The following is an 8504-nucleotide window of genomic DNA, read 5'->3' on the forward strand; positions in this document are numbered from 1 at the left end:
ACTTTTTGGGGATAATGCAGTGGCTCATTCAGAAATAATAATCAATAATCAAAATATTGACTTTCCAAAAAAGATCCAACTCTCAGAAAAATAAATTCACATAAGGATATATAGAAATTGAGCATACAAAACATTATACATATCTAGGCTTGAATATCAGTTCCACTGGACATTTTGGCATTGCTGTGAATGAGCTGAAGGAGAAGGCAAGGGCCTTTTACACCATTGTTACATACTCCCCCCTTGCTGGATGGGATATGTATAACCTGTGATATTCTGTTTACCATGTGTTGGGTATTCTCCCAGGTGGCCCTGATCTGGTGATTGAGGGAGAACCTATAAAGTGGGCAGGAATGTGGCTTACACTCTCTCTTCTCCACTTTCCAGCCTTGGCAGCAGTTGATTGTCCTTGTGTGTATTTGCAATGCTTTAGCTTTGCCTTTGTTACTTTTTGGTTTGTTTGGCGGGTCCGGTAGTCCTGTTTTCGTGGCTTTATTTCTGTTAGGTTTGGTTTTTATGTGGATTTAGGTTAGAGGGAAGAGCCCAGATCCTACGACCCTTTGTGGGTTGGTCTGGGTGTCTTCCCTTTTTTTTGTTCTTTTTGGCCAGCTCACCAGCTTTTGTTAATTTTTGTTGTTTTTGTTAATAAATTGGTTTAATTATGGTAAACTATCCTGACTCTTTAATTATGTTGGGCCTTCTGTGGATGAGCTATTTTTAGAGGGTCGTAACATAATTTACGATCAAAAGAAAAATACAGATTGACCTGATAGAAAACTAAGGAAAATGCTGACAATGTACAGACTGAGTGGACACAGCCTGGCCATAGAAACAGGCCGTCACAGGCAGAGCAGGCTCCCCAGGGAGGCCAGGCTTTGTTCACTTTGTGATAAAAGAGAAGTTGAGAAATTACTTATCTACCAGGGTGCAATATCCTTTGAATATGTACATGCTTATCTTTAGAAATACTTTATTGTGTTGTTCACTGTTATTCTTGGGTGATCCAAGTGTTGAACCAGCAGAGCCTACTATCTTTACTTTTACTCTTTTATTCTTTTATGTTCTAATGACTCTCTATTGTGAAATATAAATTAATGAGTCTTATCATGATTATGAGAAATGAATAGATTAAAAGACCAAAGAACTGGGGATGCACAATGTTATCGACACGTCATCGGTATCAGCTGATATAAGCTCTAAAATGAAATATCAGCATAGGCCCGAAATTAACATTTTCTGCCGATTATGAGAGGCCAATTTGTGGCCTTCTCCTCCGCCACCCACTATGTTGGAGTGTGAACCAGAATTATCTACCCCTATAAACAAAATCAAAATTCAGATTTACTGAGAGACATGTCCATGATCTCCGTGTTTCAGTGCCTGTTTTGCTAATGCATCCCCAATAGCATTGCCCTTAATCCCTCTGTGTGCTGGTACCTACATAAATGTTGTCAAAATTTTCATATTTTTAAAACTGTACAGAGTTTAATTTATCTCATTAACTATATCCTGCCTACTGTGAGATGTAAAAGACTGTAATGGCATTAAGCAGAACATGAATCAAAGAATAACCTTTTTAATTTGTAACTCTTCTATCCACTGTAATGCTGTTGCAATTACTGTCATCTCGACTGTATAAGCTGACAAATGATCTGATGTTCTTCTTTTAACAGAAACTTGTAAGGTTGGTATACTCAAAACAAAGCCTGTGCTCCCTGTGTTAGGATCCTTGGATCCATCTGTGTATACTGGGACGAATGTTTGACATAATGTTGGTAACCTATCTTCAACCAAAGCGGAAATATTTCCAAAACCTTTATGTACCTTCACTTTTTCCAGAATATAGAAATCAATTGACACTGAGGTGGTGGCAACCAGGGTGGTGTTACTGATAATGGCACTGTAGGGATATATCTTTTCTGATTTAATGACATATCTCTAGCAACTGTTTCACTGCTCCACACAAAACACTTCCGCTTGGCCCTTTCTCTCTCTCAACATGGAAGAAGTACTTTTGTTGTTGGATGGCGATCATCAGAATGCCCTTGAAGATTTGCCCAGTAGTTCATCATTAACTGTTTGTGTCTGATGTGTAGCGGTATTTCACCCATCACAACATGAAGAGCGGACGCAGGAGTTGTTTTGAAAGCACCACGACAAAGTCTCAAAGCTTGAGCTTGCACCACCTCCAACTTCTTTAATGAGGCTGTACATCATAATCTAACACAATACATCCATAATTTAACACTGATCTAATCACATTTAATATCTTTTTACACTTGGAGCTTATCTTATGAATATGTTCATTCCATGTTAACTTTTCATCAAACCACTGTGGTGGAAATCTGGAAATAAAAAGCTGACAAAGACCAAGTTGTCTTTTTGTCTTTTAATGAAAAACCTTGCAAGGGATCAGCATACAGTCACAACAGAGCGTAATTGCACTCAATGTGAGTGGGGCGCAGTGCTGGATGTCTTCAAAGCTATCAAACTAATTTAAAGGGATAGTAGCATGTTCAAGATGAGGCTACTCCCTACTCTGATCCAGTGTCAAAAATAATGAGCACTTATACAATATGAGTTTATCAGAAATGCAATAACTGTTTGTGTGATGCAGAGGATACAAAGTGTGTTTTTTCCATTACACCACACACCCAAAAATCTAAAGACTTTCACTTGCTCTATCCTTTGCCCATATATCTTTATCTGTGTCAACACCTCTCTTTTTAGTGAACATTAATGTTTTGTTTTTTTCAATTGAAAACTTGAATCCCCCAACATTTTTCAACCATGTTAACTGCCTCTTGTATTTTATTTATAAAATGATTTATATTCTTTCCTCTTTTCCACAAAGCTTCATCATCAGCAAACAATATCGCTCTGAACTTGAGAAAAAACATAATTTATCATAATGGAAAAGAGTAGTGGGCTAATAACACTGCCCTGAGGGGTACCGTTATCTACCATATATCTTCCTGACAAGGCTGTCCCAAGTCTTACTTGAATAAATCTATCAAATAAAAAGTCTTTAATTCAATTATATGCTCTTCCCGCTATTCCCATCATATTTCATTTGATCATTAACCCCCACCAAACCATATCATATGCCTTTTCTATGTAAAAAAAAATGCCACTACAGATTCTTAATTAACTTGTGCTTTCTTAATCTCTGTTTCCAGACATATAATTGGGTCAATAGTTCCTTTACCCCTCCTAAATAATCCACTCTGATGAGGTGAAAAAATTCTTCTGCTCTCTGTAAAAAATCCTAATCTTTCTGTAATCATTCTTTCCATTATCTTACCTACATGTGATGTGAGTGCTATTGGCCTATAGTTCATTGGATTTGATGGGTCCTTCCCTGGTTTCCTGATAGGAATAATCACTGCCTCTTTCGAACCTGTTGGCAATTTTCCCACTTCCCATACTTTATTATAGAAACCTAGCAGCTTGATAGATGCTAAAACTCCTAAATGTTTTAAAATGACATAGCAGATTTCATACTTCCCAGAAAATGTTAGTCCAGACCTTACTGTTGCTCTCTTCATTTCTTCCAATGTAAATGGAGCATCCATTGCACTGTTATTATTGTCCCTTCTCTCAAGAATTCCAGGATGAGCTGATCTTGTCATTTCCCTTCCTCTCTTACCCTCCTCAAATTATCAGAACTATGGATTTGAGTAAGTGCCTTCGCTAACATCTCTGCCTTCTCTTCATCAGACACTGCTGCTCCCACCCCCATCTTCAGTACTGGATGCTGCCATTCCCTTCTGATTCCTCTAATGTTCCTAATCATGCCCCAAACCCCCCCTACAGGTGTTGATCTTCCAATTTTATTGCAAAGGTCTGCCAGCTTTGCCTTTTTGCTTTATGTATAATTTTCCTAACCATTGCTTGTGCTTGCTAATATCTAATTAAATTCTGCACATTATGAGTTCTTCTTAATAACCTGAGAGCTCTATTCCTCTCTTTCACTACTTTACCACATTCATCTGTTCACCAGGGAACCGCCTTTCTCCTCATTCTTCCTTTACTTTTCAAAATTGACTGTTTAGCAGCTTCTAGTAATGTTATTTTCAACATGTTATCAATCTTCTCAATATCGTCATTTTAGTCTATTTTATCCATTTCTCTCCCACATATATATTTAAACATTTCCCAGTTTGCACTGCTAAATACCCACTTCCCTGATATTTCCGTTTCTTCTTTATTTTTTTTTAGCAATACCCTACACCACACTGGAAAATGATCACTACCTATTGATGATTCTGCTCATACTTCCCACTTACATATTCCCGCTAACTCCCTAGTGACTAAAGTTAAATCTAATACTGAAGCATTCCCTGTGTGCACATCTAATCTAGTCCCTCTCACATCATTTAAACAAACCATGCTTTTCTCTTCTAATAGTTCTTCAATTACAACCTCACCATTTGAATCTGTTCGTGTTCCTCTCCATAACCGACTGTGAGCATTAAAGTCCCCACATACCAATACCCTATTACCATCCATCCCATCAACTTGTGTTAGCATACTCAAATCTAGCCTTTTAAATGGATTATAATAATTAATGATTACAAACTTACACTCACTTGTCCATACCTCTACAGTTACATATTCTTACTCATTTCCTATACTCACCTCTCTAAATGAAATACCTTCTCTGATAAATGTTGCACATCCTCCCAAGTCAGCCCACTGATATCTAGATGATGAGCTGCTGCCTTCACAATTATTTGTATTCTCTCTGTTTTGGATTAATTTCCATTGAAGCATTTACTACCCCTGCTATGAAAGTGACTAGCTTCTTTAAATCAACCTTTACTTTTCTCTCACTTACCTGATCTGCTTCTTTTATGGGCTCCTTACCTGTTCTGCTCCTCTCAACAATTCCTCCTCTCTGACTCACCATCTTCACAGCCTCTGAATATGTAATCTTACTTTGAACTCTTACCTGCTGTATTTCCTTTCCTTTCCTTTTCACCACTTCACATGCCCCATGATTGCCACCACATTTACATTTTGGTTGCTCATGATCACATTGCCCATACTCATGATCTTCCCCACGTCTGGCACATCTTCTTCTGCCTTTGCATGTCTTGGCTGTGTGACCAAACCTTTGACAGTTGTAACACCTCATTGGCTTTGGCACGTACTCTCTTATGGTGTAGCTCAAAAAGCCCAGAGTCACTTTCTTTGGGAGCACTTCCTCCTCAAAATCAAGTACAACATGCACACTGTCTTTCCTCACTCCCTCTCGAGTTCAGGCTACTAGCTATAGCTAGTAGGGAAAGGAGTATACTAGCTAGTATACTAGCCATAACATTTTTATGAGCGATTCAAGCCCTGGATGCGGACTTACAGGCGAGAGGTGGTGCCATGGCTAATGTTACTACTACTGTATATGTCCCCTGAAACGCTGCAGGGATGAATGCAGTTTATTGTGCGTCATGGCTAAACAGCTGTTTACATTGTATTTGGTATATTGCTAGAGGTAGATAGGTATCAGAATCCCCTAATCAGTTTATTAGCTAAGTATGCAGCATTCAACGATGTGTCTTGGCTTAGTACTACTAAAATTAAATGAGAAATTTAAAATCTATTTACAGAATGGAATAATAATAGTTTTGAAATGGGATATAAAACTTAAAACGAAATACTGACTGTACAAAGGAAATACGGACTGTGCTACGGACCAAGAAATGGTGACCAGTGCAAAAATTAAATGTGACGTGCAATAAATAATTAAATCATGTAACAGTGGAGGTTGAACGCAATGTACAATGTTAAGTCCAGTTTGATTAAATAAAGTGACAAGTTCAGGGATTAAACGAAGGATGTGAGATGTAAAGTCCAGTTTGATAAAAGTACAGTTCAGCTGTTCAGTAGGACAACAAGAAGCTGTTCCTGTGTCTGCTGGTGGAGGTTTTTGTGGATCTTTTTCCTGAGGGAAGAAGTTCAAAGAGTCTGTGTCCAGGGTGGGATGGGTTGGACATGATCTTGCTTGCACACTGCCTGGCCCTCATTTACACCAAAAGCAACTATAAAAGATATGCATGTATGACATGCACCCTGGGGCTACAACAGGGGCCCAAGAGGCTAAAATATATTACTAGCCCCTAATATATGTGCTCACAACAGCCCATTGTTCTATTGCCACTGTTCAGCATTGTCTGCTCATACTTATTTGTGCATGTAATCTGCCTCTTTCAGTAAGCTGGTTAAAAAGTATATACAGTATATGTGTTATATGTGACTGGGTTTTTGCAGTCAAGGTCCCTCAGCTCTGGAGCTCCCTGCCTGAAGATTTGAGGCTTGCCAAATCAGTGACATCTTTTAAAGCACTTATCAAATCTGTTGCTTTATTTATATTGTTTATTATAATTTGTAGGGCTGTAGGCAACCAAAGAAAAGAAATCTTGGTCGACTGAAATCGTACATAATCTTCAAATAATCGATCGATTAGTCATTGGAGGGGGGGGGGGTTATTGTTTTATTATCATTTGTAATCTTATAGCATGACTCTGCTGCATTGAGTGTACGATCTAAATGACTGAACGCTAGACTTAACCAGGCTTACACTAATGCTCATGCTCATGTTCAGGTTATGTGGAATGGAATGGGAAACATTCACATGACTTGAAAGCGTTTTATGTCATAGATATATACACATGTATACACACACATATCTATGGTTTTATCTCAGTAATCAAACAAGTCAAGGTGCTGGGGGTGCAAATATAGTGAAATACATTAATATAGTGTGCTCAATTAAAATGCCTTAAAATTAGGATTTAAGTCAACTTCAACAGTAAAATTTGGCCAATGTTCTTCAGCCACATATGTGTTTGTTTGTGTGTACTGCTTAATGGAGCAATCCATTGTCAGTGGCAGAAGTGCTTAGTTGATCATCAATTCATAATCAGATAGAAATCAAGGACATTAGGCATCAGCTCCACTGTTTGTTCTTGTTAGCAGCCTGGATTTGTTGTAAATCACAGGGCATTACTGGGCTTTTGTGGTCAAGGTCCGTCAGCTCTGGAGCTCCCCGCCTGAAGATTTGAGGCTTGCCAAATCAGTGATATCTTTTAAAGCACTTATCAAATCTTATCTTTTTAAAAATATTGACACATTGTTTTCTGTCCAAAATGCTGTATCTATTTTACTATTGCTGCTGTTTTATTGTTTTATTGATGATTTGTAGAGCTGTAGTATATAATCTTCAACTAATCGATTACTCATGGGGGGTAGGGGGGTGAATGTAAAGAGACAGAGTGCACAGTGAACTCAGCAGTCGCACATTTCTCCGTTCTCGATTTCTCTGTTTTGTGTCTTCAGGTTAGGCTAACCCATTGTTGCTAACTTTGGAGCTATCCCCCTTCACTTTTCCAGCACTTGGGGAAACAACAGACTTGACTTTTTAGCATTTATTAACTGTTACGCTGGAGTCTGTTCTGTACATTTACTGCCAGACTGACAACTTACTGCTAACCTTTTCCTCTGCTCCGCTCGCATCCACCGTCACTTTCCTGCTGCTCACTATTTCCCACTCACTACGCAAACATACTACACAATCATTACTGTCCTAACCAATATATCAAATCAAATCAACTTCCGTATTCCTTATTGGAGTTACACTACCAATAGTTTCCCAGGCAACGACACAGCAGTAGACTCACATACCGGAACAGCGCTGCACAGAGACTCCCAAACACTATTGATTTCCGAATGAATGGATATTTAGCGTTATTTTTTAATTTAAGAATATTTTTTTGGCCTGGCGGGAGTTCTTGTTGTTATAATTCTAGGAGAAACACTGATTCAGTAAACATTCAGTACCTTCAGTAAACGCTTGGTGAACGTTGAGTACAGTTAGACCTAGCAGTCTCCATTAGGTTGGGCGAGTTCAAAGTTCTGAAAACACCATGGGGTGTTTTGAATACACCCCTGTTTTCACAGGTAATTTGTTAGTCTGTCCCTCCCGCAGCAGGAAATAATGGATTAATCCTGGAAGGCTGTTGATGTAGCACTTTCTCCTTATGAAAGTAACACGGCGATTATACGACCAATGAGACTTTGGTCGGACGAGAGTATATCGACCAACTAGTCAGTCAGTCGACCAGGAGACTACAGCCCTAGTCATTTGTAATCTTATAGCATGACTCTGCTGCACTGAGTGTATGATCTGAATGACTGAGTGATACACTTAACCAGGCTTACACTAATGCTCATGGTCATGTTCAGGTTATGTGGAATGGAATGGGAAACATTCACATGACTTGTAAACGTTTCATGTCATAGATATATACACATGTATAAATACATGTGAATATCTATGGTTTTATCTCAGTAATCAAATAAGTCAAGGTGCTGGGGGTGCAAATATAGTGAAATACATTAATATAGTGTGCTTGATTAAAATGCCTTAAAATTAGGATTTATGTCAACTTCAACAGTAAAATGTGGCCAATGTTCTTCAGGCACATATGTGTTATGTACTGCTT

Source organism: Thunnus maccoyii, chromosome 5, assembly GCF_910596095.1.
Source record: "Thunnus maccoyii chromosome 5, fThuMac1.1, whole genome shotgun sequence".
Classification (NCBI taxonomy): domain Eukaryota; kingdom Metazoa; phylum Chordata; class Actinopteri; order Scombriformes; family Scombridae; genus Thunnus; species Thunnus maccoyii.